A 7,612-nucleotide genomic window follows, 5' to 3' on the forward strand; every position below is an offset into this window, starting at 1 on the left:
TGATTCTTCACAGTTTTGTATCCTTGTGCCTGAGATGAGCATCTGGTGATAGATGAGGCAGTAGATCTCCCATGTTCCACTCCGATGTCATGGCTCTCAAGACATCATGAGACTGTTCCCTCCTCTTCCTTACGTAGAAGCAATACTTCCAAGTGTGTGATCTCAGGTGCTGTCTTCCAGAACCTAGCATTTTCTTGTCTCCCTCTGCTCAGTCAGCCTGAAACTCAACCTGCACTGAGAAGAGACAGTCCTCGCAGTAACACCAAGCCATGTGTTTCTCCTCCAAAACACGCAGATCCATTGGATGAGAACCAGTATGACACATTTTAAATTTATTTTCTTTGATTCAGAACTTTTTCATGCAGATTTATGAACACTAGACATGGAGATCAGTTTAATGCTCCCTAATTCTGCCTTATTTAACTTGGCTTGTCCAGGGATAGAGCTTTTGCTCAAGTGGCTACAGTTACAGCATCCAATCTTTGAAAAGCTGAGCTGCTTTGTTTGGTGCTTGGCATCCAGCACATGTAAAACAGCCTGGATCCGATATTTCCTTTTCTCTAAGTAAGAACACATCTCTTGAAAAGGTTTGGTGCGGTCTTGCCAAAGAAGGAAGCAGGAAACTCAAGCCAGCCTGGAGTTACATGAGCTATGGAAAACTGGCTGAATTCACCATGAAAATAATTTGGAAACATGAAGTGAGCACAGAGCAGCTTCTTCCTAGCCCGGTTCATTCCAGCCTCCAGGAATACTATGCATTGATGCATATTTGCTGAAAGAAGACGTTTATGTTGAAATGTTATCGATTCATAGGAACCTAGTTCAGAGTCGTGATCATCCAAACAAGTGTTAAGATGTTTCCCTTTGACTTACCTTTGAAAAATAATGTGTGTGATGGAATTAATGATACAGACAAATGGTAGACTGGACTATTTTTAAATGATTAACAATTGAGTTTGCATAGGGTAATCCTGTACTTTCATTAAACAAAGTCTACAGTGTTAAAACAGCAACTACATATAAAACATCCTATAATACTGAATTTCATTAATTCAAACAGTTGTCCCACATTTTAGTCTGAATTAGTGAGACTCAGCTGTACCTAAAGTAAAGGGGAAAATGTTAGTTTCATTCTTCAAAGCCAGCTCACTCTGGTGCTTACAGACTCCTGAGAGTTTCCAAGTGTGTGCAAATAGCTGACCTTTGCAAATCTCCGACCTGGTCAGTCGGTCAGTTGTGATTCTTAGTTTTGTTCTGTCAGCCCACATTCTTCCCCTCTTCAAAGGTCCTTTTCATTTTCTAGTATATTGTAAGTGGATTGTTTTTGTTTATTTGATAATTTGAATTTAGAAAGTCTCATACACAGACATTAATAAAAGTGATTGGGGAAAAGGTTTGGTCTTATACAACACGAGAGCATTCATTAAATCGAGAATGCCTCCTATGTGCCAAGAAAGCTGTGCTCAATGCCAGGGATTTTTTTTTCTTTATTGATTAAGGTATTACATATGTGTCCTTATTCCCCCATTGCCCTCCCCACCCCTCTGCTCATGCCCTCACCCCCCTGGTGTCTGTGTCCATTGGTTAGGCTTATATGCATGCATACAAGTCCTTTGGTTGATCTCTCCCCCTGACCCCCACCCTCCCCTACCTTCCCTCTGAGGTTTGACGGTCTGATTGATGCTTCTCTGTCTCTGGGTCTGTTTTTGTTCATCAGTTAATGTTGTTCATTATATTCCATAAATGAGTGAGATCATGTGGTATTTATCTTTCTCCGACTGGCTTATTTCGCTTAGCATAATGCTCTACAGTTCCATCCATACTGTTGCAAATGGTAAGAATTCCTTCTTTTGTACCGCAGCGTAGTATTCCATTGTGTAGATGTACCACAGTTTTTTAATCCACTCATCTGCTGATGGGCACTTAGGCTGTTTCCAAATCTTAGGTATGGTGAATTGTGCCGCTATGAACATAGGGGGTGCATATATCCTTTGTGATTGGTGTTTCTGGTTTCTTGGGATATATTCCTAGAAGTGGGATCACTGGGTCAAATGGGAGTTTCATTTTTAGTTTTTTGAGGAAATTCCATACTGTTCTCCACAGTGGCTGCACCAGTCTGCATTCTCACCAGCAGTGCACGAGGGTTCCTTTTTCTCCACATCCTCGCCAGCACTTTGTCGTTTGTTGATTTGTTGATGATAGCCAGCCTGACAGGTGTGAGATGGTACCGCATTGTCTTTTTGATTTGCATCTCTCAGATGATTAGTGACTTTGAGCATGTTTTCATATGTCTCTTGTCAATGCCAGGGATCTGAAGATCAATGAGACACGGTAGGTTCCAGGAAGAAAGACATATAAAATGACAATGCAGTGTAGGAGAGTGCAATGATAAAGGTTTATAATATGATGGGAGCACAAAGATGGGAATAATTAACTGGGAAAGTTGAGGAAGGTTTAATGAAGAAGTAACAAATGGGCTGTGTCTTCAAGGTTGCTAGGAGTTCTTTAGGGAGGTAAGTGCAGAAATGTATATCCAACAAGGAGTGTGGGAACCCTGACATGTCAGAGGTCATGCCCTTGATGAAGGCTTGGAGCAGAGGTTACTGGGAGAAACGGAAGATGAGGCTCCTGGGTAGGATGGGACTTTCCGTAGAAGACCTTCCATGTCATGGTAAGGAAGTCAGATTTTATCTTGTGGCCAGTGCTTTGTAGGTTTGTTTAATGAGCATGCTTCCTTTTCAATGAAATATTCCATCCAAGATCCAAAACACAAGTCATAGAGGAGGAGGAGCTCCTTTGAAGAGGAGGGAAGGAGCTTTGGGGCTCAGTCAGCTCAGCCCTTAGGGCTCCCCACAGAAGACCATCTAAAAGCCAAGCGGCAAGACAAAAGGGGGAGACACCTATGCACAGAAGCGATCCAGTGCTGGTCACGTGTCTGAAAGGCCGATGTAACTGAAGAGAGACCGGCAGGAGGGAGACTCATTGGGGCCTATATGCACATGAGTGATGGTAGGGCATGGAGAGAGCAGCTCTCGCTGGACATGGGAAGAGATGTTTTTAAGGTAGCCCTTTGGTTGTTGAACGTGGGAGGAAGGGAAGGGTGTACTGAGGGTGATTCTGAAGTTTCCTTCCAGAGGCTCTGAGGCTAACAGTACTCTGGGAGCTTCCAGATCCATTTGGCAAGAATGTTTCTTTTCGACTTTAAAATGAGTGGTTTCATTCTAATTGAGGACCCTGCAGTCAGGTTTGGAACCCACTAGAGTCTCATGAAGAAAGGAAATGGCATGATGAGAGGACTTGTTTTTGTTTTTGTTTTTAATATATATTTTTATTGATTTCAGAGAGGAAGGGAGAGGGAGATAGAAACTTCAATGATGAGAGAGAATCATTGATCGGCTGCCTCCTGTACGCTCCACACTGGGAATCGAGTCCACAACCTGAGCATGTGCCCTTGACCAGATTCAAATCTGGGACCCTTCAGTCTGCAGGCTGATGCTCTATCCACTGAGCCAAACCAGCTAGGGCGAGGACTCATTTTTAAGATCTGTCCCGGTTTTGGATACGGAAGGTTTTTCAGAGACAAGCTTGACACTGAATAGGAACTAACGTTGATTGAAACTATCCTGACTGGTCCTCTCTCATTCCTCATGTCTAATCAGAGCAAATGAAAGACACAACTCTAAGTAGTGTCAGCAAATTGGAATGGCCTTTCTCTGCTGCAAATATTACTTGAAGAGTACGTAAAAGATATAAATGCCCATTTTAAAGAAATCCGAGAAACTTCAAAACATGCTTTATTATGCGGAAGACTTGATGGCAGTTTGAATTTTAAAGCCTCCAAAAGAAAGTTCTTTGATGGAAAACCTTTACTTAATTTTCATCAGTGAAGTCCTGGCACTCACATTGACAAGGAAGTAAGACCATTTTATTTCCAGAAACAAATGCCGTGATTACCCGTGTCTCCCATTTCTTGTGACTCGCACCCTCTGAGTTAGACGAAGTGAAAAAGTAGCATAAAGCAGCTTTGTTTTTGTCCTTGGAGGAAGCAATTTTGTAACTATAAAGAGGATATTCTACCACTGAGAAATTGACCACGGACTTTCTGTTCACCCTCGGCTAGTTGGCCAGAATGCACGCCAATGCTGGGCTATCCTTGCGTGAACAAGAATGCTATTTTGGTCTGTTGTAAAGAACTGTGGAAAGCAGATCTTGGACTGTTTTATCACATCCGTCAGCAACCACAAAACAAATGTTATTGCAGAATGAGGACTGTGGATGTACAAATACTAAAAACAAAATAAAATGAAGATTGTAGAGACATTTTTCTAGTTTAATAACTATGCTCACTACCAAAGCTTTGCGCTTTTTTTTTTTTTAACCAAATGCTTCTACACAGTGTTGGTTGTTTGCAGTGTTTGATGAAGGCCAGGTGTAGAGGAGGGATTGATAAATTCCACTGCTTCTCTTTCCAAACCATGGTGGGAGGAAGAGGACAAACAGTCCATTATGTGTAACAGCAAACAACCTTTCTAAAAATGAAATAAAGACTCTGTCTGCCTACCTAGAAGACGGTACCCAGAGAATTCAATAATTCCAAGATAATTAGATTTCTTGCCTGAGAGCTTCTCTGGAGAATATGGCCATTTTCAAAGAAACAATTATAAGTGCTTTTAGCGGTGGCAATGCAGTCCCCAGAGAGAGAAGGGCGTGACAAGTGACCGAAGCGGCCAGCTGATGCTGCTCCTCTGGCCCAAGACATCCTGTGTGTATGCGCACATCCATCTTTGTGTCTTTCCCTGGACTTTAGGACATTTTTGCCAAGAATCTCCAGGGTTCTCTCTGTTCATGGAATTAAGTGCTTGTAAGATTTGTAGTAGGCATTAACATTACCTCCATTTCACAGAACTGTTAGTTTTAATGTGTTAACAACTTTGCTTTCCTTAAATAAACAAATGGAAATACTCTAGTGGTAAAGAGTAGTGAGCTGAATTCCCACAGTACTAGCATATTCCCCTTCTGCCTGAAATTTCATGGGTAGAGATTCATCCCTTTAGGTTAAATATTTCCTCTCTTTTTTTAATTTTAGATTGTATTGTGAGGAACATCACTTCAAGTCCCTTATGTGAACTAGTTTAATCCCTAAAACAATTAGAAAGTCTGAAAATTGTATAAAGATGTAAAGCAACAGCAACTCCTGTACAATGTGGTTGGGAGTGTAGATGCTCGAAGTACTTTCTGAAACACTTTGGGAATGTCTACTTCTGGCCAAGATGGAGTAACAGAATTCAAATTACCTGCCTGCCCAACAACGCGTGCATGCGCGCGCGCGCACACACACACACCACCACCACCACCAGCAACAACAACAACAACAACTAAACAATAACAAAAAAACAAAAAACACACACTAAAAAAATCATAAGTTAAATGAAATAATATTTTTTAAGACACTGAAATTAGACAATGAAGGATAGTGACCCCTAAGAAATGGGACACCAACAAGGTGAACCCTACATGGTCCCAGCAACTACCTGAATAGTCTCCAGGCCATTAGCACAGGAAGGGGAACCCAGAGGAGCCCAGTGGACTCCCTAAGTTGAGGAGACAGAGAGTCTGAGGAGACTCAAGTTCATGGGGCAGGGTGCTGGGGAAGAGGGAGCTGCAGAGATCTGCACAGGGTCCCTTTTAAAGCAGCACAATTGATCCATGTATGTTGTGAACAGACCACCCAATGCTGGGAAAAGAACTTTCTGGAAGGATTAGAAAGAACAGTATTCACATTGGCCCAGATCCAGGAAGAGCGCCTGTTTCTACCAGCCAGACTGGAACATTTCATAACTCACAGGTTATTGGGTAGAGTACGCAGAAAAGTCTTACCTTCACAGCGGGGGAAGTGATCTCTAGACTCAGTGCTGCCCTGGTCCTACCCAACAAATCTTCAAAGCAAGACCTGAGAGGATCAAACTGTTTTCAGACAACTTAACTGTGTCCCAGAATATATATAGGGATACAAAAATATCCAGCACCCAATGAGATAGAGTCAGAATGTCTGGCATCCAATCAAAGTTTACCAGTCACGCAAAGAAGCAGGAAAATAAAACCACCTCTTGAGGGGAGGAGTGTCAAAGAATTTGCGGATATGTTTTAAAACCACGATACCTCCGTCAGTAATGATGCTGTTAGGAAGATAGAACTTGATATGATATGTGATTCATTACACAGTTATTTATTCTGCCCCCACCCCCCGTGGGTTGCCGAGATAACCATGCATCTTGCAGACCTATCTGTCTGCACTGATGAGGGGGAACGTTCATTGCCATGTTAGATTTGTGGATCCAGCGAGTTTTTATTTTGTTTTGTTCAATGGTTGTAACAGTCAAGGTGTGTTAGGACCCACCTCATTGATCCTGTCACGGTCTTGAGGCTTACAGTGATTCCAAATAGTGTGCTAGCCTTTGGGATTTAAAGACAACTGAAACCAGGCCCCTGTTCTGGAGCTCACCATCTTTCCCTCCAACCATAGCAGGAGCAGGTTACCAATTGTTTTCACAAGTACCTGTGATTATGGTTTTATCCAGGTATGGTGAGGCAACAGATGATTGCCACTGAAAAGATATTTGGTTACTTAGAATTCCTGAAAGGAAGGGGCATGCTAAATTATACAGGGACATGTGGGGAAGCACCAGGGTTGGTCAGGAGTCAGAAGGAGTAAGAGCAGTGGTTCTCAACCTTGGCTGCACATTAGAATCACCTGGGAATCTTTTTAAAATCCTGATTTCTGGGCCTCATCCTCCGAAAATTCTGTTTCTTTGATACTAATGTTGTGGCCTCACCCCATAACAAAGAAACAGAATTTCCAGAGGATGAGGCCCAGAAATCAGGATTTTAAAAAGATTCGTAGGTGATTCTAATGTGCAGCCAAGGTTGAGAACCACTGAGTAAGAGGAAAGCATGAGCAAAAGCCTTCCCTGTGGTTTTTATAGGAAGTAATGCTTGAGGCGAAGTAAGCAGTGAGCAGGTTTAGGATTGGATGGTTTGAACAATTTTGGTGGGTTATAGGCTATAGGGTGGTTGGTACCCAGCTCTGGGATGATTGAGGTAGAGAAATACTGCCTCCTGCAGTGCAAGAGCTAGTCAGGGGGGCAGAGTAGACTCAGGATCCGTTGGTTTGCGTATCAACGGCTCACTCTCAGGCAAGTCATTTACTACTTCTAGGAATCAGCTAATTCTGAAGGGGCAGTCTCTCCCTGGTCAGGAAAGCCCTACATCCCAGAGCATTTGGTGCTTGCATTGCAATGTTGTTTTCTGTTCACATTTGCATCAAACAGAGGACAATGATGTGCCACAGTATGTGGATGATGGTCTTACAATGGAAAAAACAAAGGGGTGGGGTGGGGTAATTGAGCTAACACATGTTCATGATGACGTAGGCAGGACTCACTGAGCCTAGAGGTGTATTCCCGTAGGCACTGAGCAAATATCTTTGTTTGTACCAGTGTGCAGACAGGAAATGCATAGGAAGCTGTTCTGCTTCTGACTCACACCAGAGTGTATTAGATTCCGGTAAAATGCATATTTTCAAAAATGCCACAGATGTAACCTCATCTTTGAG

The 7,612-nt window shown here is 42.6% G+C and overlaps 1 long non-coding RNA gene across 1 annotated transcript; it reads right to left on the reverse strand.

The window, feature by feature from the left end:
* Positions 1–4,377: 4,377 nt before the first annotated feature.
* Positions 4,378–6,600, reverse strand: LOC106725828. Its single transcript, XR_001361809.1, has 3 exons — positions 6,398–6,600; positions 5,878–6,176; positions 4,378–4,839 (listed from the first exon to the last, which is right to left on the reverse strand). It is a non-coding gene; the product is annotated as an uncharacterized LOC106725828 (long non-coding RNA).
* Positions 6,601–7,612: the final 1,012 nt, after the last annotated feature.

This window comes from Myotis brandtii, unplaced genomic scaffold (assembly GCF_000412655.1).
Source record: "Myotis brandtii unplaced genomic scaffold, ASM41265v1 scaffold191, whole genome shotgun sequence".
Taxonomy (NCBI): domain Eukaryota; kingdom Metazoa; phylum Chordata; class Mammalia; order Chiroptera; family Vespertilionidae; genus Myotis; species Myotis brandtii.